At 33.8% G+C, this 26590-nt stretch overlaps 1 non-coding gene and 1 pseudogene across 1 annotated transcript; one reads left to right on the top strand and one right to left on the bottom strand.

Moving 5' to 3' along the window:
* Nucleotides 1-185: 185 nt before the first annotated feature.
* LOC131172109 (probable methyltransferase At1g29790) lies at nucleotides 186-5603 on the bottom strand (annotated as a pseudogene).
* A 13127-nt stretch (nucleotides 5604-18730) lies between these two features.
* Nucleotides 18731-18837, top strand: LOC131172334 (small nucleolar RNA R71). Its single transcript, XR_009142816.1, has one exon. It is a non-coding gene; the product is annotated as a small nucleolar RNA R71 (small nucleolar RNA).
* The last annotated feature ends 7753 nt before the right edge of the window (nucleotides 18838-26590 follow it).

The raw sequence follows: 26590 nt of genomic DNA, 5'->3' as shown, positions 1-26590 counted from the left end.
TACAGGGTGCATTTCCCTTCTTCTTTTACCCCAGGTTTTAAAGGAGTGTTTGCTAATTTCCAAGATTTATTTCACTTTGTAACTTGCTGTCAAGATATTTAAATGCCTTCTTTTCTGAATATAGTTGTTATAGAGACTACTACATGTTTAGAACACAACATATGATCTATTTGCATCTGATCAGTTTAGACATGCCACTCCTTTTTGTGGATTCCTCGGTCGAGCTTCATGCCAGCATTCCACCATTAGCTTCTTGAATCCAACACGGTCCAACATTGGAATGTAAGTCTGATTCAGCTGTGATCCCAGGCAGAAGAAATGATCAAGCCAGAAGAGTCCCCCTGGCATCAACACCCTGTATATATCATAAAATGTGAACTCAAGCATGGCTTCTGGAATCTAGTTGCTTAGAATATGCATGGAGTGAACCATTGTTGGAGGTAAACAGAAAAATTTTTTAAAACAGAGGAAAGAAGTTCTGCTAAAGATAATTGGTTCAAAGAGTGCTATCTTCTGCTATTACATAATCATATTTAAAGATACAAGTTTCTCAATGGCTTATACCAACTAAGCATGGTTACAAAACACTTTTCAGAAAGCATGCCTCCCCTTACTTTTAGGAGTACAAAAGTAGATTAACAAGACAATTCTGACCCATACTTGTAACTGACAAACAAGTTAAACAAAATAAATCAAAATAATCAGATTTTGAGATTTGATTTAAAAGTGTTAACTGTCAACACTCCTCCTTAACACTTTTACAGCAAATCCCTATAAGATTCTTCAAGTAATCAAATCTAGCCTTGGGCAAAGCCTTGGTTAGGATGTCAGCAAGCTGCATTTCTGAATTGCAATGGATAAGACAGACTTCATTCTCAATTTCAGCCTCACGAACAAAGTGATATTTGATCTTTATGTGCTTTGTTTTCCCATGAAAGACTGGATTTTTAGAGATAGCAACTGCACTCTTGTTGTCACAAAAGATCTTGGTTGCTTCACTTTGTTTCATCTTCAAATCTTCAAGGATTTTTCTCAGCCAAATAGCTTGATTCATCGCAATTAAGCTGCAATATACTCGACCTCGGTGTTGATTGAGCTCTTGTTCCTTGCTTTTTGAGTTCCAGCAAAACATACCAGATCCGATTGTAAAGAAAAAACTAGAGGTACTTCTCATGTCATCAATGGAACTCGCCAGTCACTATCTGTGTAGCCAATCAGCTCCATTTTCTCAACTTTCTTGAACATCATTCCATGATCCAGGCTGCCTCTTAAGTATCTTAGAACTCTTTTTGCTGCTTGAAAGTGAGTGACACTTGGAGAATTCATAAATCTTGATAGTAGACTTGTAGCAAACATCAAGTCCAGTCAGTTCTTTGTTAAATAGAGGAGACAACCAATCAAGCTTCTATAAATCCCAACATCAACTTTGTCGACTTATCATCTTTACACAACTTCAAACTTTGACATAATGGAGTGCCAACAGTTTAGAGTTTTCCATACCAAATCTTTTAAGGATTTCAGCTGCATATTTTCTTTGACAAATGAAAATTCCTTTCTTAGATTGAGAAATTTCCATTCCAAGAAAATAAGACATTTCTCCAAGATCTGTCATCTCAAAAGTTGTTAACATTTAGACTTAAACTCTTTAATCATATGTGAATTGCTTAGGTGATTAAAAGATCATCAACATAGAGAGAAATAATCGAATATCACAACCTTTTTGCTTCACATAAAGAGTAGCTTCACTAAAGCTTTTAACAAAGCCAATTTGTTCCAGATGACTATCAATCTTGCTGTACCAAGCTCTTGGAGCTTGCTTCAAGCCATATAAGGCTTTCTTGAGTAAATACACCTTGTCTTCACCGCCCTCCACCATGAAACCTTCAGGTTGCTCAACATAAATTTCTTCACCAAGTTACCATTAAGAAAGCACTTGACATCCAATTGAGAAATCTTCCAATTGTTTTGAGCTGCAAGAGCAATCAATAGCCTTATAGTGTCCAACCTAGCTACTGGAGCAAAGGTGTCACTATAATCAACTCCAAATTGTTGAGAATATCCCTTGACAACAAGTCTTGCCTTCAGTTTGTTCATAGAGCCATCTGGATTTAATTTTGTTCTGTAGACCCATTTCACTCCAATAACATTCTTATTTTCAGGCCTTTGAACCAGCTCCCAAGTCCCATTCTTTTCTATCATCTTCAGTTCTTCAACCATAGCATTTTTCCACCCTTCATCAATTGTTGCTTGCTTGAAGTTCTCAGGTTCAAGAACTGTAAGATTGCATTCACCATAGAAATCAGCAAGAGGCCTATGCCCTCTCACAGGAAGTTCATCTTCTGCTTCAATTGCATCTTGTTCATGGGATATATTTTCTTCAAGAAAATTGTATTTGTGAACATCATCACAATTAGCTTGCCAATCCCATACAGCTTCCTCATCAAACTTCACATCTCTTGCAATCACAACTTTTTTCGATCTCATATCAAGGATTCTATAACCTTTTGAATAGCTGCTGTATCCTAGAAAAATACCAGCAATTGATCTTTGATCTAGCTTATCTCTTTTTGCTTGTGGAACATGGAAATAACAAATGCAACCAAAGACCTTGAGATGATCAAGTGATGGTTTCACACCGTGCCAGGCTTCATATGGAGTTTTGTTCTCAAGAGCTTTCGTTGGAAGTCTATTTAACAAATAGATCAAGTATTGACTGCTTCAAATTTGAAATTTTTGGGAATATTCTTCTCAAATAATAAACATCTTGCCATAGCCAAGACTGCTCGTTTCTTCCTTTCACATACTCCATTTTGTTGAGGAGTATAAGGAGCTGAAAGTTGATGATGAATCCCACCTTTTGAAGAAATTGAGAGAATTCTGAGGAAGTATACTTCATGCCATTATTAGAATGAAACCTCTTGATCTTGGATTCAATTTGATTTTCTAATAAAGACTTGAATCTTTGAAACACAACAAAAACTTCAAATTTATGCTTAAGAAAGCAAACCCAACAAACTCTGGTGAAATCATCAATAAACACCACAAAATATTTGCTCCCATTTAATGAGGAAGTCTTCATAGGACCACAAACATCCGAATGAATGAGTTCCAGCTTGCTAGAAGCTCTCCACGCTTGATTTGCAGAAAATGGAAGCTTATTTTGCTTTCCAAATTGACAAACTTTACATACAGCACTACTAGCTTTCAAAGTTGGTAAATTTGTTGCTAGATCATGTATAGACATGTATTCAAGTGAAGTGTAATTACAATGACCCAATCTTCCATACCATAAAGCAGAAACGTCATTGACAGAAGATGTGGCATGCATAATTGATTGATCAAAGTTTAAAGTGTAGCTTTTACCTCTCATCTTTAATGAATAAAGCTTAGTGCCATTAGGATCAATGATTGTGCAGGATTTATCTTTAAAAATCAAGAAATATCATTTTTCAAGAATTTGAGGCACACTCAACAAATTTTGATTGATTTTAGGCACCCAAAGAACATCAGATCGCTTTGTACTGATGAAGTCCGAATTGAAATGACTCCTTTCCCTTTCACCTCTACAAACTCACCATTCCCAATTCTGACTTTTGAAGTGTAATTTTCATCAAGCTCTTTGAATAAGCTTTCATCAAAGGACATATGATGAGTACAGCCACTATCAACTAACCAAGAGTCTGCATCAATACAAGCTGAGTTAAAGGAAGCAACAAATAATTGCTCCTCCTGTTGAGTTTGACCTTCTGCCATTTGTGCCTGTTGTCCTTATTGCTGTTGAGGATGAGCTTTACACACTTTATCAGCATGTCCATATTTCTTGCAATTTTTACATTGCACATTAGGATGATACCAGCAAAACTTCTCAGCATGAGTAGTTTTCTTGCAATGTGGACATGTAGGAAATTTTTTCTTGTCTTTCCACCTGCTGCTTTCACCATCTTTCTTGCCCTTTCCCTTTTGGTTTTTTCTTCCACCATCAGATTTGGGTTTGTCATTGTGTTTTGCTTGAAATGCTCCTCACAGAGTCTTCTTGTCTAATAAATCTTCTTTGCTCGGGCTTGCTTGCAAGGCATTGACAAGCTCTGTTAATGGAAGCTTTGAGAGGTCTCTTGAGTCTTCAAGAGAAGAAATTTTTGACTCAAATTTCTCCGCAAGCTTACAAGTACTTTTTCAACTACTCTTATCTCACAACTCCTCACCAAGCATTCTGATTTGATTCACAACCTTCAAAAGTCTATCGTGAACTCTTGAACAAGATTCAATCCTTCATCTTCAAATTCTCAAATTCTCTTCTTAAGTTGAGCACACGCATCTGGATTGTTCTTTCACTGCCTTGAAATTCTTCTTTTAGCTTATCCCATGCTTCTTTTGCTGTTTCACAAGCCATGATGCGAGTGAAAATGCTGTCTGAAACTGCCGTTTGAATGCAAGTGAGAGCTTTAAATTTTTTCATGCTTTCTTCATTGTGATTCTTGATTTGAGCCAATGTAGGATTAGCTCGTAAGGGTGGAGGATCCTCACCTGTTTCCACAACATTCCACAAGTCAAAAGCTTTCAAATAAGTCTTCATTTTAGTTGCCCAAATCTGATAATTTTCTCCAGAAAAAACTGGAGGTGTGGCTAAAGAGATGCTGCTCATAGCCATGAAGAAAAACAGGGAAAAGTGTTTGGTCTTTGGCTAACTAAAATTGAAAATCTTACTTGTTTTCTCTCAAGTACACAGCCCTCTAAGAACTTTCTTGCTCTGATACCAATTGTTGGAGGTAAACAGAAAAATTTTTTAAAACAGAGGAAAGAAGTTCTGCTAAAGATAATTGGTTCAAAGAGTGCTATCTTCTGCTATTACATAATCATATTTAAAGATACAAGTTTCTCAATGGCTTATACCAACTAAGCATGGTTACAAAACAACTTTTCAGAAAGCATGCCTCCCCTTACTTTTAGGAGTACAAAAGTAGATTAACAAGATAATTCTGACCCATACTTGTAACTGGCCAACAAGTTAAACAAAATAAATCAAAAAAATCAGATTTTGAGATTTGATTTAAAAGTGTTAACTGTCAACAACCATATCCAATATGTTCTCAAAGAATGGAAGCCTTTGAGAAACACTAACATGGATCGGGATCAATCCTCTCGATGCAATGAAGCTGTTGAATGGACCATCCAGATTCATTGAGCTTGTGATAATGGTAATATTTCGTTCTTTCATTCTAGCTGCAAATGTTCCAGTCCCACCCCCTATGTCAAGTCCAATACGGATAGTTCCACGAGGTTTTGCTTTGAGAACTTGATCAATCTCATAATCAAGTCCTCCATTATCGAACATCCACCTTGTCTTCTCCCTCCCCTGCAAGTCGAAGCAATCTTTGCAGTCGAAGTAGCCTGGCACATTTTTTCGTTCGATGATGCACTTGTAGCTTTTGCAAGTATAAGGATCCCAGACAATGCTGGCGTCTGACGGGGTTGCCCAGAGGGACTGTGGTAATGGGATTGGCTCCTCGTAGTTTGCCGGAGACTTAGGACGACATCTCCGGCGAGGGAGAGGCTCACAACCTCTCATCATCAACCTTGATGATGAACATGGAGTTAACGATCACAATGTAAAGTCTTACCACGCTCTACGGATCTTGGTTCACCACCTCGCATGAATGACATTGGAATCAGGTACTAAGCCTTGATATTTGCTTCCACTCATTTTCCGAACTCACCAAGTCTAAAATTCAATTGACAATCTCACATAGGCAGTCATACAATGCAAGTAGCCATGGATACGGTCCAATTCGAAATTGGAATCAGATCAATTTAATTTGAAATCAAAACATGCTAAATTCAAATTAATTAAAATTGATTTTGAATGTGAATCGATCATTTTCAGCTATTCAGTTTCAATTCTCAGTTAAAAAAGGAAAAAAAAATTAAAAATTTCATTGGTTAAATTTGATAAAAATTAAAAATTTGAATGGAAACCCTTATCCAATTTGAGATTTGAAATATTTCAAAAATGAAATATGGGTTGCACATTAATTACAATATTTAGGGATTATTTTCCATAATTCCTGTTTTCTTTTTTATTATTTATATTTTCTAATTAAAGAAAAAGTTTTTAGAGAACAAGAAGATGAATTTAGGAAAATCACTTTCATGGTTTTTCTATGCACAATAACTTGTTTTTATATTTTAAAATACTAAAAATAAATAGATTTTATTTATATAAAATTTCCTTGACAATTAGACAACAAAAACAAAATAAATACTATAAATAAAATGTGCCCTAATTTATCCAATCAATTGCTTGATGTATAAAAAGAAATTTTAACTGAAGAATTTAATATAGGGTTTTTTTTTAATAAATAATTTTATAAGAAAAAAAATTCAATTAAATTCTCACACAATTATACTTAATTTTTATTTTCTTTAAAATACATTCTTTTTAAATTAAAAAAAAATTAAATTCTTTCATTTCAAATATCAAAATTAATTAAAAATAAATAAACTAAATTAAATTCTTACAAATTTCTAGTTTCTAAAACGAAGTATTATAGAAATTATTTCCACGAAATCATATTAAACAACAACCGTTAGTATTTTTTTGGTTTTTTTTTGGTTTCTATGAGGACAATATTTTCTAATGAAAATGCGAAATATTCAAAGTGTTTGAAATTGAGGTGGGGGCTTCCATGCATAGAAGTATCAAAATTGGGGCAATGTAAAGAAATTTTACTTCTTTACTTCACAAAAATTACTATTTTATTATTGGGATATGAATTCTCTAATCATGTTTAATTGGCTTTTTCATTAAATTTTCAAATTATGTTTTATTAGTGTTGGATTAATTTTACTCATCCACACTTTATTTAATAGTTAATTTATTTTCATTCCTCAATTTTAATTTATTACTAAAAGATGTTTAAAATTTAATTTTTTTCTAGAAAAAATCGTAGTCTTTTAGGTTTTCAGATTAAAAAAAATAATAATAAACTGCTATCTTTTTTTTTTTTAAAAAAAATAAGTTTTACTTTTTACTTTTTCCTTTTCTTTTACCCTTTCTTACACATTTTTAATTTTTATGGTTAAATTAATTAATAATTATTTATTAATACAATTATTTTATTTTTAATAAATTTATTTAGAGAATTATTTATTAATTTATAATTTTCAATTTATTAATATTAATTTTAATTTTAATTTTTCATTAATTTAGAAATAAATTTAATTTTAAATGTTAATTTTCATTACAAAATTAGTTTTAAAATCAGTATTTGTTTTAAATTTCAAATAGATAAATTAGTTCTCACGGAAAATTAATATTTTAAATTATAATTTATTTTTAAAATTGTATAAAATTAAAATTAATCAAAATTAAATTAAAAATAATAAATTTAACGAAATAAAAAATATATTATTAAATAATTTTATCAGTAAATTTAATAACTCAAATTTTTTTTGAAAGTAAAATAATTTTATAAGCAAATCTTGAATAATTAAGTACTAAAAACTATATCAATCGAAGAAAAAAAAAATAAAAAATACAACTTTACATTAGTTTTTATCAACGGCATTTATATAAAGTGCTAAAACAAACTATATAGGCTCAAGAAAAGCATAGAATGAAGAAGATCAATATATAAGTCAAAAAACAACTCTAGGTAGCACCGGTCTCATTAAAATTTATTATTTCGCATGGATAGTTCAAGGCTAATTATTAAATGTACCGATAATATTAACAAATAATGCTCTATTTTTTAGAAAAGTTGACCATTTCTATAATACAGAGAGTGAGTCCTACATAATTATGAGAGATGATGTATGTACACCGGATTACACCTAACAATTTCTCCATAGAATGACACATTGTTTTCCTTGCTATCAATTAGCATTTTCCTTGACAAAGTCTATAACCAATAGCTTATAGAATTCTAGTTTGACCAGATTACCTATATAAATGTTATGAAGCTGAACTTTAAAAAAAGTTAACACAATATTGCCATTTTTTGGCCAAGTGGCATCTTTTGCTGAGAAATAAGTTTTCCATCTCCATTTTAGTGGCCATTCCTATGCCAACGTTTTTAGTATAGTTTTCTTTTACTCTTTGGTTTCCTTCAGTTTCAAAATTTATCTTCCCTTCCTTAATAGTGATTTAATTAAGTATAAAGCCTCCCACCCCTTCAATTGTCATATGTTACAAAATTACATTTTAATTATTGAGGACTTATAAACTCCATATATTATACTCATTGTCAGGTTCTGTATCAAGAGTAACATTTCCATTTACGCCAGAAGCAAGTTGTGCTTCAAATGACCTTGAAGGCAACCTTTTGATGCATTGTGGAACTCATAGGAAGTAGCCTACACTGTCCAATGGTGAGAAATTGGCTAAGCTTCTCATAATTCCATCTCTATTGAATATATATGCAGCTACAAGAAGAACTACAGTGGTGGGTAAGGCGATTTCTCCAAACTTAAAGGTCTATATTTGGGTTAACAAATTCATATTCGTTAGCAAAGAATGGATGGGAACATGAGCTCTCCTGTGTAATCATAGACGTGAGGAAGAGGACTGACAAATGTGATCCCTATGAAATAGTGTTCCTTCAAAAGCTTACAATCAATCCGCCACATAATATTTTCAGTGACTTGTGGCAGCAAGAGAAGTCTTGTTCAAGACCCATCAGTTCACTATGAGAATCCTTTCAGCAAATAATCCAAGCTTCTTTGTGCGTTTTTTCTTTTTTTTTTTTTTTTTTTTTTTTATTAACAAGCTTTCAGCTAACTTCAGTTTATGTCTATTTATTAGGTCATAAGACTTTACAAAAGACAAAGAGCATGCTGAAATTGAATTTATTGTAAGTCACATATTTTGCCGTAGCATGCCTCTTCCTCTTTTTTACAGGGGTTGAAATTTGAGTACTTTGCAATGTATGAAGAAGATTCTTGGGTTTATTTATTTGTGGAAGATTGGATTTTCAGTGCAGATTGTAACTTCTCCAATAACCTGCGATTGTGAATTTTCCCTAGGAGAAGTTTGTGAGGTTAGTTAATATTAGAATCATTTTGGATTGTTTGTAATTGTGTTTTCCATATGATTGCTTCTTGTTGTGTTGTATGCTTGAGTTTAAGACACCATTATGGCATTTAAGAAGTAAATCATGTAAGCGCAACTCATAATATTGAACAAAATAAAGATTTAACAGGTATAGAAGTACTTAGAATTAGTACAAGAGTTGCTAAATTTAGAAAACAAATATGGAGTATAGTGAGTTTGAGATAGTGCTTTATAGACATTTTTATTTTCTTTTGGTGAAAGAAAATCATCTTTTCTTTTCAAAATGATATTATGGTCAAAACTTTCCATTCTGGATTTGTCTCCCTCATTCATTTACTTAAACTTAACTGTTTCTTTTCTTTCTCAGTAGTCTTTTAAACAACTCTCCCACCCTCCAACTTCAGGTGTTGCAAAATACATAATAATGAAGTTAATAAGATTATTAAAGAAAAATATTAGGATATGGAATCTAATATTCTTTCATTGAAAAGTGCATGTGAAGCATTTCTGTGTAATTGTGTATTGCTTTGACAAGTTTTAAAAAGAGTTAAGTAGGACTAAAATCAACAAATAACCTGGAGATCTGTTTAATATCAGTAGCAGAATATAATATATGCATGCATGTTATTTTTTCTGAGTAAAAAGCATGCAACATACACTTTCCATAATTTTTCTTTTTTACTTTTAGTCAGCTATAAGCTAAATTTATTTTTGACTCACTATATTCATATCAATTATTCTTAATGATCTTTTATTCTGAAGATCGATCCAATTCCCACAGAAGATAGTATTGGAAAAGAGGTCATGACACAAATGGCAGCAAACATGATCACAGGCAAGGTTTTCTATACTAATTCTAGTGAAAAGGACTTTATGATGTTGTCGTGAGTTTATGGAATCCAATCCCAAAGTTATGCCAGCCTGCAAAACTTATAGAAGTGAGGTTGGCAGCCTTTTAGCCAGAGACTCTGATGCTCAAGTTAGAATTCATGAGATAAGAGGAGTGTTTTGGAAATAATTGAATAGTAAATTTGATAGAGTTTTCGTACTTGATTTCTGGTCAGTTTTATTATTTGTAGACTTAAGCAAAATAGCGGTGATACTGTGTGTATATCCGCAAGTGCACGGGTCACAGTAGTATAGTTTTAAAAATTGATATCGATCCCACAGGGAATTGTGCTTAAATTGGAAATAAAAGTATAAGCAAATTAGAATGACAAAAATTAAAAGATATTAAAAATAAAATCTAAAAATTAAAATTAAGATAAAAATTAAAGATGTAAAATGAAATTTGCAATTAAAATTGGTATTTAAGTAATTAATGCTAAACCAAACAATTAACTAAAATTAATTAAACTAGATTACCAAAAATTAATTTGAAATTTCTATTTATGAAATTAAGAAAAATTAAATCTAAATTCAATAAAAATAAAAATAAAGTAATTCTAGAGATTAAATTTAAATTGGATTTAAATTGAAATTGCTATTTATGAGATTTGGAGAATTTAAATCTAAATTCAATGAAATAAAATGATTCTAGAGATTGGATTTTCCATATTGATTGCATGTGGTTTATCCCTAATTTAGCCAAACACATGAGAATTGCAATTTTGAGGGAAATCAATTCTTAAATTTTTGAAACCTTTTTCAAGCATCTCAAAATCGGTTTTCATTAAATCAAACCCTGTTTTCACGGTATTTCAAATCTAACAAAAACCCAATTAATGCTCTAATTGATTTTTGGAAAGTTCCCCTTAATCTTCTTAGCTTATTTCTAACACCAAGAAAATAAAGTTTATTGCAAGATTATCTATCCCCAATATTCACTTTTCAGTCCATCTATTAAGGATTAAAACTTAACTTAATGAGGGCCCATTCATCAAGCAAGGAAATAAGCACACAAGCAATAAATCAAAATATAACAATCTTCATTTAAATGGCTAAATCAGTTCAAAACCACAAAACAAATCAATATTTACAAACCCATCTCTAGAATCTCAATAAACTACTCACAAATCATTGTTTAAAGACAAACCCAAATGAAGAAATGAAGAAATAATGGAAATGTAAACTAAAAGGGGTAGAAAAACCCAGCAAATCTGCAGCAGGATCTCTGCAGAAAAGTGCAGAAACTTGATCCTTGCTGCTGCTGGAAGAAGATGCAGAAAGTGCTCCCTTCTCTCTTTCTAATCTTGCCAAAAATGCCTCCCTTGCTCTCTATATGGAAAGAAAGTGATAAAATGGGTCTTTATATAGGCTAAGGGACTGTTCTAGAATGGGTAAAAGGGGGAAGGATCCGTAAAAGGTGAGGTAAAAAGTCGAGTAACGGAAATGCCACGTCAACAATTTTCCAAGAAACGACATAAGCCGAGCCGGTTGTGTCGCGGGTTGTGTCGTTCGGTGTGAATATCGACGATCGACACAACCTTCGACATAAGCTAATTTGGTTGTGCCGCAGTTGTGTCGCTCGGCCATTTTTAACTCAACTTCAAAATTTTGCAATTCGATTTTAATCTCCTCCAAATGGCTACTCGATCAAAATACATCAAATTTCTCCATTTAACCTACAAAACAAATAAATTCCAAAAATTAAACTAAGAAATGTGAAAATTGTAAAATTGACTAAATATATATTAATATCTAAAATAATAGCTATGAGTAAGGGTAAATTATGTGCAAAAATAACACCTAAATGATGATCTAAAATGCATGCATCAAATTCCCCCATACTCAAACTCTTGCTTGTCCTCAAGCAAAATTTCATTGAAACTCATTTGGAAGGGAATAGAATCAGTCTTTGAAAACTCAAAAATTCACTAATCCAAACTACCAACTTACCTCTAGCCACCAACATTCCAAATTCCCACCAGCAAAAGCACAAAGAATGAAGCAAGCACTCTCAACTATTACAGAATAGCTAAGAATTAACCAATCAACCCAAGCAACAAATACCAACCAACTACAAGAGTCAATTGTGCCAAAACAAACCTAAATGAAATAGATAGCCAATGTGTCTCAAATAGATGGTGAGTAATGTATGAAAGATTATATTGCCAAACCCATATGCAAGCATAAAAGATCTAACTCTACTAATGTAACAAGCATTTTTCAAAGAATCATTAGGTCTTTTTAAGGGTTGTAATGGGGTCAAATAGGGTAAGATTGTGGTTAACAAAGAAAGGGAATAAGGTAAACAAAATATGAGAATAATATTAACCATGAAACTCAAAGTGCATCCATTTTTTTTTTCTCTTTTTTTTTTTTTTTTTTTTTTATCAAGAGGAAAGAAATTCACAATGAATCTTAAGTGCTATCACAATGATTATACAAAGGGACTACTTTTTATGCTTATTTTATTTTATTTTATTTTGATTTTGTATGTGTCCCTATTTTATGTCACACCCAAAATTACCTTTGGGATATTTTGGTGACCTTTTCAACTACTCTAGCACTTTTCAAGATGTTTCAATCCTCCGAGATTTTTTTTTTTTATTTTTTTATTTTTTTATTTTTTATATATCATTATCATTTTTTTTATGCACTTAATTGCTAAAATACTATTCTCATAGATAGGTGGTAGTGTTTAGGTTTAATGGCTAGGTAAATGATTTGGGTTCCAAAGAAATTAGGGATTTAAGGTTCAAGGGGGTTTGCAAGGGTTAAAATGAAATTAAGGTAGGTTAAGGCTAAATGTGAGGTTTAAAATATGAAGAAATGCCTAAGTCATATTCTTATCAAATGCAAGTTAAAAATTTCGCTTTGAAAGATCTAAGATGCTTGTTCTAGGAATGGTGAGACGACAATGACCATTTTCTTTCTTAAAGGCTTATCCAGACACTCAAAACTCAAAATAACTAATCAGAATCTGCATACCTAGATGAATGTATTAATTTTCAGCTATTAAGTAAGAGAAAGAATAATGCTTAAGACTTTGTACCCAGCTGGAACTTTCATTCCACTAACCATCTAAAGGCAAGTTGGATTGCTTGAATAAGTGGCTTATGGAATTCAAAGACTGGTTTAAAAATCCAAAAATTTTAAATGAAATGCATGAGTGTAAATGTCAAGTCAACCTATATGCAACTAAGTATGACTAAGTATAAGAGGCTATATGCAAGTGTATGTTTGTGAATATGTATAAGTATGAAGTAATGAGTGTGTTACTATATGCATATGAAAAAGGAAAAATAATTTTTGCAAAAAATTTACCCTCTCCCCCATACTCAGAATGAACATTGTCCTCAATGTTAAAAATGTGCAGAAAATGGGATAATGTGCAGAAAATGGGTAGCTCATATGTGCATAAAGAATTATTACCCTGTTGCATAAGCGAGAGCACAACTTGTGTTGACAGTGACACAAGCTGAGATGAGAATTGTTACCTCATTGAAGTGCAGCCAATTTAATTAGATAAAATTTGGACAGCTGCTGCACTCATTGCAAAAGAAACAGTGCGATGGAATCCATTAAATCAATTAAACTCAAAAAGTTGAAATAGGAAGTTAAGCTCAAAAATGTAACCATCAAGTGTAAATTCGAAGTAGCACATAAAAGCAAGTGAGCAATGTACTAAAAACATAAAAGAAAAATGTATTTTATGAGGAACTAAAAAAACTGAATAAGTAAATGGTTCAAGTAAAATAAAAACTAAAATTTAAAGCTAAAATTTAAAGTTAGACTAAAACAAGAAAAAATTTTTTATGCTCATTTGCTTGCAATGCATTGCATCCCATCTGCACAAGGAAATTAGGACAATGTTAAACTCTGAATAAGGAGTATATAAAAAACTTAAAACAAATGAAAGAAAAAATGGGAGTTATGCACAAAAATGCTAAGTTTAGGTCTTTAGCTTGACCATACTCACTCAAAATGTTATGGAGAATGAGAAAGATAGCAAGTTGCTATTTTCTCAATTGGCTCACCAACTGAATAGTGCCTCAACCTTTGTCCATTTACCTTGAAATTACCAGATTTTTCACCAAAAATTTCCACAGCACCATGAGGTAAAACTTTCACAATTTTGAATGGACCTGACCACCTTGATTTTAATTTTCCTGGAAAAAATTTCAACCTTGAATTGAATAAGAGAACCAAATCTCCTTCTTTAAAGTCTTTTTTCTTGATATGCTTATCATGCCATTTTTTAGTTCTTTCTTTATAGATCCTAGCATTTTCATAAGCATCAAGTCTCAATTCTTCTAATTCATCAAGTTGCAAAAGTCTTTTATGTCCAGCAGCTTGTAAATCAAAATTGATTGCTCTAATGGCCCAATAAGCTTTGTGTTCTAACTCTACGGGCAAATGGCATGATTTCCCAAAAACTAACCTATAAGGTGTAGTTCCTATGGGGGTTTTAAATGCTGTTCTATATGCCCAAAGAGTGTCATCTAATTTAAGGGACCAATCTTTTCTGGACTTATTGACAGTTTTCTCCAAGATTTGCTTGATTTCTCTATTTGTGATTTCTACTTGGCCATTTGTTTGAGGGTGATATGGTGTGGCAATCCTATGCTTTACCCCATATTTTCTCATCAATTTTTCAAATTGGTGGTTGCAAAAATGGCTACCACCATCACTGATTATGGCACGTGGGGCACCAAACTAGTCAAAACAAATTTTTTCAGAAATTTCACCACAACTTTTGCATCATTGGTAGGTGTAGCAATAGCTTCTACCCATTTAGATACATAGTCCACCCCTACCAAGATATATTTATTCCCATAAGAAGATGGAAATGGCCCCATGAAATCAATTCCCCATACATCAAATAATTCAACTTCTAATATGGACTGTTGGGGCATCTCATCTCTTTTGGAAATGTTGCCTACCCTTTGGCACCTATCACACTTGCTTACAAAGTCTCTCACATGTTTAAACATTTTAGGCCAATAGAAACCTGATGTCAAGACTTTTTCAACAGTTTTTGAGACACTAAAATGACCACCATATTCAGAGGAATGACAATGGTAAATAACATCATGTATTTCTTCCTCTGGTATACATCTTCTAATTATTCCATCATTGCATCTCCTAAACAAAAGAGGTTCTTCCCAAGAATAAAATTTAACATCATGCAAGAATCTTTTCTTTTGCTGCCAAGATAAATCAGGTGGCAAGACACCACAAGACAAGAAATTCACAATATCAGCAAACCATGGAAGTGCAGAATTCAACACATACAATTGCTCATTCATGAAAAACTCATCAATTGGCACAATTTCATCATCTTTATTTTCAGTTTTCATCCTAGAAAGGTGATCAGCCACCACATTCTCAACACCCTTTTTATCTCTTATTTCCAAATCAAATTCTTGAAGTAACAATATCCATCTAATCAACCTAGATTTAGCTTCTTTCTTGCTCATTAAATACTTTATTGATGCATGATCAGTGAAAACAATTACCTTTGAGTTGACCAAATAAGAACGAAATTTATTGAGTGCAAATACTACCGCAAGGAACTCCTTTTCAGTTGTGGCATAATTAACTTGAGCTTCATCAAGGGTTCGGCTTGCATAGTAAATGGCATAAGGTTTCCTATCTTTCCGCTGGCCAAGGACAGCTCCAACAGCAAACTCACTTGCATCACACATGATTTCAAATGGCAAAGTCCAATCTGGGGGTTGCATGATAGGAGCTGTTGTTAATGCCGTCTTTAACCTGCAAAAAGCAACCATACAATCTTGATTAAAATCAAATTTAACATCATGATTCAAAAGATTTGTTAAGGGTTTAGCAAGTTTAGAAAAATCCTGAATAAATCGCCGGTAAAACCCGGCATGTCCAAGGAAACTCCGCACTCCTTTGACAGTGGTTGGAGGTGGCATTTTTTCAATAATTTCTATTTTAGCTCTATCCACTTCAATTCCCCTATTTGAGATTAAATGCCCTAAAACGATTCCCTCTTGGACCATAAAGTGGCATTTCTCCCAATTCAACACCAGATCATTATCAGCACATCTCTGCAAAATTTTAGACAAATTAGTCAAGCATGAATCAAAATTAGTACCATAAACTGAAAAGTCATCCATGAAGACCTCCATAATTTCTTCAATAAAATCAGAAAAAATGGCCATCATGCATCTTTGAAATGTGCCAGGCGCATTACACAATCCGAATGGCATCCTTCGATAGGCAAAGGTGCCATAGGGACAGGTGAAGGTAGTTTTTTCTTGGTCATCAGGATGTATTGGAATTTGAAAGAAACCAGAATATCCATCTAAGTAACAAAAGAATGAATGCTTGGCTAATCTCTCTAACATTTGATCCATAAAAGGAAGGGGAAAATGGTCTTTTCTTGTAGCATTGTTTAACTTCCTATAGTCTATGCACATTCTCCAACCTAATAGTTCTAGTGGGTATCAATTCATTATTCTCATTTTTAACAACTCACACCCCACCTTTCTTTGGTACAACATGCACAGACTAACCCACTCACCGTCGTAAATAGGGTAAATAATTCCAAAGACTAGTAATTTTAGGATTTCCTTTTCACAACATCCTTCATTGTAGGATTCAATCTTCTTTGGTGTTCAATGGAAGGTTTACTATTTGGCTCAAGGAAAATCCTATGCATACAAACTGTTGGACTAATTCCCTTTATATCATCAATTGCATAACCCAAAACTCTCCTATATTTTCTCAAAACTCTCAACAATTTGTCAATCTCAATATCAGTCAAACATGCATTAATTATAACAGGATATGTTTCATTGGGTCCAAGAAAAGCATACCTGAGGTTGGAAGGAAGAGGTTTAAGATCTACCTTTGGGGCATCCTCTACCTTTAATGATGGTGGTTTGATCTCCAAATTTTGCACTCCTTCAAGTTGAAAAATTGTGGCTTCAGGATGTGGTGGAGAGCTCTCCAAGTGTTGTGCAAAAATAGCCGTGTTGTGATTATCATCATTAATGCTCCCACCATGGACTAAGCAATTTTCAAGTGGGTCTTGTGGATAGCTTTGTCTGAAATGCTCTTGAACAATCTCATCAATAATGTCTACCCGCAAACAAGACTCAACTTCTTCATGTTTCCTTTTCATGGCTGGATTGATGTTGAATATCATTTGATCATCTCCCACTCTAAGTGTCAATTGCTCACCCTTTACATCAATTAATGCACCAGCTGTTGCCAAAAAGGGTCTTCCCAATAAGATAGGAACTTTTGTGTCTTCTTCCATATCTAAAATGACAAAATCCACCGGAATGTAGAATTTCCCAACCTTGATAGGCACATTTTCAAGAATGCCTTCCGGATACTTAATTGAACGGTCAGCTAATGAAAGATACATGTTTGTGGGCTTCAATTCTCCCATATTCAACTTCTCATATATTGAAAGAGGCATTAGGCTGACGCTAGCTCCAAGGTCACATAAAGCATTTGCCACACAATTATCACCAATATGACAAGGAATGGAAAACACACCCGGATCTTTGAGTTTGGGAGGTAACTTTTTCTGAATTATAGCACTGCATTGCTCTCCCAAGTTGATGGTGTCATAATCTTCTAGCCTTCTCTTGTTGGAAAGAATCTCCTTCAAAAACTTGGCATAACTTGGCATTTGGGATAGTGCCTCAGTGAATGGCACATTGATATACAATTTCTTTAGCACTTCAAGGAATTTGCCAAATTGTTTGTCTAGTTTATGCTTGATGAATCTTTGAGGGTAGGGAAGGGTGGGCTTGTAAGGTTCAGGTGGGATGTATGGTTTCTCTCCCTCATCTTGCTCACTTTTGCTTTCTTCTTCCTTTTCATTTTTCTTGCTCTCAACTGGATTTTCTTCTTTTGTGCTTTCTTTTTCTTCTCTCTTGTTTTCACTCTCTTGACCAACTTTTTTACCACTTCTCAAGGTTACAAACTTACATTGTTCATGAGGGTTTTGTGGTTGGCTAGGTAATTTCCCATAGGAATTACTTCCTGATGAGCTTGCTTGTTGCGCTAATTGAGTCTCCAACATGCGGTTGTGGACTTGTAATTGATCCATGGTTTGTCTCATGTGTTGCATTTCTTCCTCCAATTTGCTATTCATCTTGCTTTGTTCAGCAAAAAATTTCTCCATCATGTTCTCCAAGGTTGGCTTTGGTTCATGGGATGGAAGGGATTGTTGTGCTCTTGCTTGATATCCAAGTGGTGGTTGTCTTGTGGGCTGAAATTGAGGCTTGTTCTGCTGTATAAACTGCTGGTTATGAGGATAATTTGAGCTTTGGCCTTGTTGAGCAAAAGTTGCTTGTGGTCTCCATGTTGAGTTGTTCATATTAGAATAAGAATTTCCCATAGGTTTTTGTTGATAACTTCCTGCATAAGCAGCTTGCTCTTGCAAATAATCATCACCATAAGAAGAATAATCAACTCCACAACTTTGAGTTCCATTTGTGAAGGCAACTTGTTGCATAGTTGTAGGAGTTGAGGTTGTTGCCTTTGTGCAAAAATCACTAAGAAGCTGAGTCAACTGATCAAATCTTGCATTCATGTAGTTAACTGAGTCAAGTTCATAGATCCCAGCTTTCTTTGGCTCAAGTGCTCTAGGATTTCCCCACAAATGGGTATTATGAGCAATCTTCTCTAATAGATCATAGCATTCTTCACTTGTCATTCTCATGAAATCTCCTCCTGCTTGTGAATCAATTGTGTTTCTTATGGTCGAGTAACTCGTGTAGAAATTCAACAATCATCCATTTGGGTATTTCATGATGAGGACATTGCCTTTCAAGCTCCTTAAATCTCATCCAAGATTCATACAAAGTTTCATCATCCCTTGGTTTAAAAGCTACCATCAAATTCCTCAAATGAGTAGTCTTCCCAGGTGGGAAAAATTGAGATAGAAAAGCTTGAGATAGCTGTTCCCAAGTAGCTATAATAGCTTGTGGGAGTGAGTCATACCACTCCAATGCTGAATCCCGAAGAGAGAATGGAAATAAGGTGAGCCGAATAACTTCATCAGAAACTCCAGGTTGTCTTTGTGTACCACATATCATTAAAAATTTCTTCAAATGAGAATGAGGATTTTCAAGTGGACTACCTCCAAATTGTGAATTCAACCATTTGAATAAGACCGATTTTAATTCAAATTGATTAGCTCCAATAATAGGTCTGTTATCTCTCACATCAGTACATCTAGGAAAAGCATAGTCTAACATGGATCTTCTTTGAGGATCATTTTGATTAACAACAGCATTTTGCCCGTTTTGCTCGTTTCCTCCATTATCTCCTCCAATAGCTCTATTTTGATTCTCCATATTTTCTATTGTCTCCTCTTGCTCAAATATTTGTTGTTCTTCTTTTCTCGCTTCTTTTCTTCTTTTGTATTCCTTTTGTTGGCTCGTAATTTTTCAATTTCAGGATTGAACAACAATTCAGTGTCACTTGTGCTTTTCGATCGTCTCATAAACAAGAAAAGTACCTGAAAAACACAAGGAACAATAGTGAAAATAAAATAAAATAAAAATTCTAATTAGCTTAAAACAATTAAAATCCAACTTAAAACAAACAATTCCCCGGCAACGGCGCCAAAAACTTGATACTGTGTGTATATCCGCAAGTGCACGGGTCACAGTAGTATAGTTTTAAAAATTGATATCGATCCCACAGGGAATTGTGCTTAAATTGGAAATAAAAGTATAAGCAAATTAGAATGACAAAAATTAAAAGATATTAAAAATAAAATCTAAAAATTAAAATTAAGACAAAAATTAAAGATGTAAAATGAAATTTGCAATTAAAATTGGTATTTAAGTAATTAATGCTAAACCAAACAATTAACTAAAATTAATTAAACTAGATTACCAAAAATTAATTTGAAATTTCTATTTATGAAATTAAGAAAAATTAAATCTAAATTCAATAAAAATAAAAATAAAGTAATTCTAGAGATTAAATTTAAATTGGATTTAAATTGAAATTGCTATTTATGAGATTTGGAGAATTTAAATCTAAATTCAATGAAATAAAATGATTCTAGAGATTGGATTTTCCATATTGATTGCATGTGGTTTATCCCTAATTTAGCCAAACACATGAGAATTGCAATTTTGAGGGAAATCAATTCTTAAATTTTGAAACCTTTTTCAAGCATCTCAAAATCGGTTTTCATTAAATCAAACCCTGCTTTTAACGTTATTTCAAATCTAACAAAAACCCAATTAATGCTCTAATTGATTTTTGGAAAGTTCCCCTTAATCTTCTTAGCTTATTTCTAACACCAAGAAAATAAAGTTTATTGCAAGATTATCTATCCCCAATATTCACTTTTCAGTCCATCTATTAAGGATTAAAACTTAACTTAATGAGGGCCCATTCATCAAGCAAGGAAATAAGCACACAAGCAATAAATCAAAATATAACAATCTTCATTTAAATGGCTAAATCAGTTCAAAACCACAAAACAAATCAATATTTACAAACCCATCTCTAGAATCTCAATAAACTACTCACAAATCATTGTTTAAAGACAAACCCAAATGAAGAAATGAAGAAATAATGGAAATGTAAACTAAAAGGGGTAGAAAAACCCAGCAAATCTGCAGCAGGATCTCTGCAGAAAAGTGCAGAAACTTGATCCTTGTCACTGGAAGAAGATGCAGAAAGTGCTCCCTTCTCTCTTTCTAATCTTGCCAAAAATGCCTCCCTTGCTCTCTCTTTTGAAAGAAAGTGATAAAATGGGTCTTTATATAGGCTAAGGGACTGTTCTAGAATGGGTAAAAGGGGGAAGGATCCAGAAAAGGTGAGGTAAAAAGCTGGAGTAACGGAAATGCCACGTCAACAATTTTCGAAGAAACGACATAAGCCGAGTCGGTTGTGTCGCGGGTTGTGTCGTTTCTCGGTGTGAATATTCGACGATCGACACAACCTTCGACATAAGCTAATTTGGTTGTCTGCCGCAGTTGTGTCGCTCTCGGCCATTTTTAACTCAACTTCAAAATTTTTGCAATTCGATTTTAATCTCCTCCAAATGGCTACTCTGATCAAAATACATCAAATTTCTCCAGATTTAACCTACAAAACAAATAAATTCCAAAAATTAAACTAAGAAATGTGAAAATTGTAAAATTGACTAAATATATATTAATATCTAAAATAATAGCTATGAGTAAGGGTAAATTATGTGCAAAAATAACACCTAAATGATGATCTAAAATGCATGCATCAAGCGGTTATAGCTATCTGCTACAATCTCGAAAGTTGGGTTGATATTTCGAGATCATCTCCTATAAACTAGGGCTTAATCTTGACTCGGTAATGTTACAGTTGCTGCTTGGTATGTGTGTTACTCGGCATGGCAAGCGATTCATTATTGCAGAATTCACTATCGACTTATTATTGTCTGGTTCGGGCCTAAACCAAACCATCCTTTGCTTGACTCGATCTTCATTGGTCTGGACATTTGGTCGACTTCTTGCTCAGTAAGACCCATTGACCGAGCATCCTCATTTTAATTGCCATGTTAGAGCTTCTGTTCCAATTGCTGACTATTTAACTTAGTCTTAGTCGGGTAGTATCACTTTCTAAATTGATTAACTCTCATAAAGGTTAGATTTGATTTTCTCAACTTAGACACCAATTAGGATTAGTTTCAACCTCGCAACCACCACAAGAAAAAAATAGATTTGAAACCGAATATTTGGTTTCAAATAAGTGAAAATCGATTTCTAAATACATTTAGAAATCGATTTGAAACTGAAATATTCGGTTAAAAATCCACATGTTTCTAAATAAATTAGAAACGAAATACGACGTTCGTTTCAACTTCTGAAATTGTTTTCAAATTGCTATTCCGTTTCAAAGTTAGAAACCACATTAATTCGATTTTAAAATCCGTTTCGATTTAGAACCTAACATTTTTTGTTGTAATTTATCTAATATGGATTTCTTTTTTCAATCCATTTCTAAATTGTCAATACAAATAAAACACTTTTCTTTTTTTTAAATAGAAATGGAAATTCTATTTCAAATCAATTTCTAAAATTATTTTTATTTTGAAACTAAAAATGTTGCTGTTTTGGATTAGAAACAGAAATTTTTTTCTTATTCATTTCAAATTACTAGAAATGTCTTTTTTAATACATTATTTCCTGCATTGAAGCATATAATATAATACAACTCAACTCAATTAAGCATTTATCCCAAGAATTTGGGGTCGGTTATATGGATTCTCTTTCTCCATTCTAAACTATTTTGGGTTAAATCCTCGGAAATGTGTAATGCTTTTAGGTCATGTTATACTACTCTCCTCCAAGTCAGTTTAGGTCTACCCCTTCTTTTCTTTCTATCCTCTAACCTAATGTGCTCTACTTGTCTAACTAGAGCCTTCGTATGTCTACGCGTCACATGACCAAACCACCTCAATCTCCCTTCTCTCAACTTATCCTCAATTGGCACCACTCCAACTTTTTCTCTAATACTCTCATTATGGACTTTATCTATTCTAGTATGACCACTCATCCACCTTAACATTCTCATCTCCGCAACTCTTATCTTAGACACAAACGACTCCTTCAATGCCCAACACACACTACCATATAACATGGCCGGTCGTATGGCTGGAAGGTAAAATTTTCCTTTCAACTTATTGGGAATCTTACAATCGCATAAAACTCCCGTGGCACTTCTCCACTTCAACCATCCAGTTTTAATCCTATGACTAATATCCTTCTCACATCCCCCATCTACTTGAAGGATTGAGCCGAGATATTTAAAGTAATTAATTTGGGGCATTACCACTCCATCCAAACGAACTCCTTCCCTATCACTAGTTTGGCCTTCACTGAACTAAAACGCTTTGACTCTAGAGTATTTCTCCAAAGCTCTAGCTTTCTATTGACTCCTTATCGCCTCTCATCTATCAGAACTATATCATCTGCAAACATCATACACTAAGGAATACTCTATTGTATATGTTTTGTCAATTTATCTAAAACTAATGTAAAAAGGTAAGGGCTTACAGCTGAACCTTGATATAATCCAATTGAGATAGGAAAATCTCTTGTGTCCTCTCTCAGTTGGATTACACCAAGGTTAATATCGCAATATTTACAATACCAGGCTATCAAATATCAATCAATATTATATATAGATATGATAGTGAATGTAATGACAATAATGTACTGTATGGAAAAATAAAATATCATAATAACAAAAAAACAAGCTACTTGTCATCAACAATATCATCACTCATCACCACTATCGGCCTTTCTACCATTATCCTGATGAGTTGCATGAGCTGGGTTTGTAAACTATGTACCTTGCATTATTTGCGCCATCATGTTTTGCATCATTTGTTACATGCGCTCCTCCAGTGTCTGCTCGTGTTATCGGTATCTCTCCTCCAGCATCAGCTCACGCTGTCGGTCTCTCTCCTCTATTACAGCTAGACTATCCTTTAGTGTTGCAACAGTCTGATGCAATTGTTGAATCTCTTCCTCCATTGCCTCCGACTGAGCATGATGGGAATCGGTAAAAGATGATCCATGCGATGAGCTAGGGTAGAAAATTGATGCTTGGGATCCACTATGTGGGGAGTCTACTTGTTACTAGCAGGGACAAATGTAAGCGGTTTGAGTCTGGGTTAAGGCCTAACTTGAGGTTACAAGTAGTTGGGTTCTGACATGAGAACTTCTCTGAACTGATATCTCAAGCCTTGGAGTTAGAGAGAATAGAATCAGAAAGGGTATCTGAGAAGAGAACAATTGAAAAAGAGAAAAGTGGGAAGACCACAGGTTAGAGTTCAAGTAGTAATTCGGGTACGAGAAAGAGCTTTGGGGGACCGAGTAGCAGAAAATTTGGTAGAGGAAGATCTTCAGGGCAGAGGCCACCTAAATCCAACTAGCAAACAACCAGGAGTTCCTTTCTTATTTGTCTCTATGAGACGTGTGGCAAGACTCATGGAGGGGTATGCTACAAGGCCATAGGTAACTGTTATAACTATGGTGGTACAGGGCACTTTGCTAAAGATTGTACTAGTGCCTGTAGATCTGGGCTACCTACCACCACTGAAGGATCAGTCCAAGGTTCTACTACTAAAGGTTCACAGTCAGCCAGCAGAGGCAGATATAGTACTTCTGGCAGTCAGGGGATAGTGAAATAGCCAGAGCAGAGTGGCGCCCTAGTTAGAGTGTATACAATGCGCTAGAGGGAAAAGGCTGAGACATCTGATGTAGTGGCTAGTATATTCTCCATCTTTAACAAAGATGTATATGTATTATTTGATCTCGATTCTAGTCACTCCTATATTAGTGCCAGTATTATATGTTTTGCTGATATTCCCTGCATGAAAATGGATTTTGAGGTGCTAGTGTGTAACGCCCTCACCATAGGTAGTCCATACATTTTACTGTTCCGATGACTAATGTCTGTTCGAACAGTCAAAATGTCTGAAACTACACTAAAACTATAGTGAGAAGGCATAAATTGAAGAAATAAATGTAAAGAAAATATAGAAAAAATTTAGAGAATTTATAAATTGGTACAAAAATAATAAAAATGACACGATATGCATTATGAAGGGCATTTTGGTCATTTCACTCCCAGAGATAAATTTTGACCTATATGTCAAAATAAAATTTAGAGAATAAAAATTAATAAAAAAATTAATATTATTAATTGAATTAAGAAGAAAAAGAAAAGAAGAAGAAAAGAAAAGAAAAGGAAAAAGAAAAATAAGCTTATGACAAATTTAAAAATTAAGTACACAAAAATATAAATATAAATACCCATAAGAAGACAAATTTCACCAACCATCTTCTTCCCCACTCCCTCTTCTCTCTCATGGCCGGCAAACCTCCTCCCCATTCCGTCCATTGATGTTAAGCTTTCAAGCTTGATTTCCTAAGCTTCCACACACCAAAACCCATAGTCCCCTTCATTAAAAATACTCCCCACACCTTAAGGAAGCTATAGATACCCATAAAGAGGAGAAAAGTTGAAGTTTAGGAAGCTTGAAGTTGGGTCACCACAAAGGTTAGTGCTTTAAACTTTTATTCTCTTCTTTAAGCATGAATATCATGCTAAATCAAGTGAAAATTTGCATGAAATTGAAAAAAAAATTTGAAGGAAAGAACCCTTGATTTTTAGCAGCCATGGAACTTGAGGTTTGTTACTTTTAAGTGATGAAAAATGGTTCCATGAGAATGTGTGATGAGTTGAAATGGTTGAGAGTTTGATTGTGTAGTGTTTGTGTAAATTTGAAACTTTGAAAACTAGGGTTTGTGTAAATGCTTGAGGACTTTGTGTAAAATGTTGAAATTGAATTATTGAGTTGAGATTGTTGCTTATAGAAGTGTATTGCATGTAAATTGAAGTAAGGAAGTTGGAGGAATTGAGATATTGGGAGTGTTTGATTTTCTACAGGTTGGGACTTAATGAGTCCAGTCCCTTTATTGAACCATAACTGAAAATGCGTGACTCCAATTGGTATGAGACCAATTGGAGGTGAAATTAGACTCAAAATAGCCCATTTTTCATGTAGACACCATGCCTAAATTTTGTCAAAATCATGACCAATTCTCTGCCCAAACCCGGATGACCAAACACTGAAACCCAGAAAATGACCAAATGAACAGTGGTCTTAACTCTTTCTATACTGGTCCAAATGACCTAAAATTTACATCAATAGAAAGCTTAGACATAGGGCTACACTTTTCATGAAGAAAACTTGACCCAGTTTTTTCCTTTAACCAAGTCAAATTGTTAGTAAAATTGGGTCACTAAAACTGCCAACTTAGAAATTGATCAAACCACTGTTTCTTTGGTATGCTTGACCAGTTTTGGCAAAAATGCCATAACTTGGTCTCCAAAGTTGAAAATTGAGTGAAACTAGTGCCAAAAGTTTTATAAGACATAGCTCAACAATTTTTATGCCTTCACCAAGCTCCAAAACCCATTGCATCCTAGGGAAAATATTAGCCAAATTTAGGAATTGAAATCTGGAAAATGTTAAGTTGAACCCAGAATGCCATTTGATACCCGTGTGTTCATTTGGCCATAACTCCCACTAGGAAATTCCATTTGAGATGTGCCAATATGATCTGGAAACATGATACTTAGGGCTACAATATTGATTTAGACACATTTGCTAAATTTTAAGTGTAAAGACCCTAAAAAGAGGGTCAAACATACTGCCCTGAAGTTTGACTATTGCCTTTATAGGATTAAGAGTCCAGGTCAATACATTGACCATAACTCACTATACCAAGCTTGAAAAATTATGAAATTGTACCTGGGAGTCCCTAAGACATAGAGAAACAAATATTATGAAGAAACCTAAGTCAAAAAATAAGCATAAATGATCAAATGACTGGTCACAATTTATTTACCAGGAATTGCCAATTCTAGACAGCTTAGAGGTAAATGGACCAGTTATGGTATTTTGACCATAACTTGAGTTCTATAACCCCAAATTGAGTGATTCAAAAACTGAAATTCAAGTTTAAACATAGAGGAACAACTTCTAAGAAGGAAGTGTGGCCAAACAGTGGCTACAAACTGATCAAATGGATAGGTACAAGTGAGATACAAAAACTGAAACTAAAGAAAAGGTCCATGATATAA

Source organism: Hevea brasiliensis, chromosome 13 (genome assembly GCF_030052815.1).
Source record: "Hevea brasiliensis isolate MT/VB/25A 57/8 chromosome 13, ASM3005281v1, whole genome shotgun sequence".
NCBI classification, from domain to species: Eukaryota; Viridiplantae; Streptophyta; class Magnoliopsida; order Malpighiales; family Euphorbiaceae; genus Hevea; species Hevea brasiliensis.
Note: the sequence above shows the minus strand (reverse complement) of the source record. Positions and strands in the feature narration are given on the sequence as shown.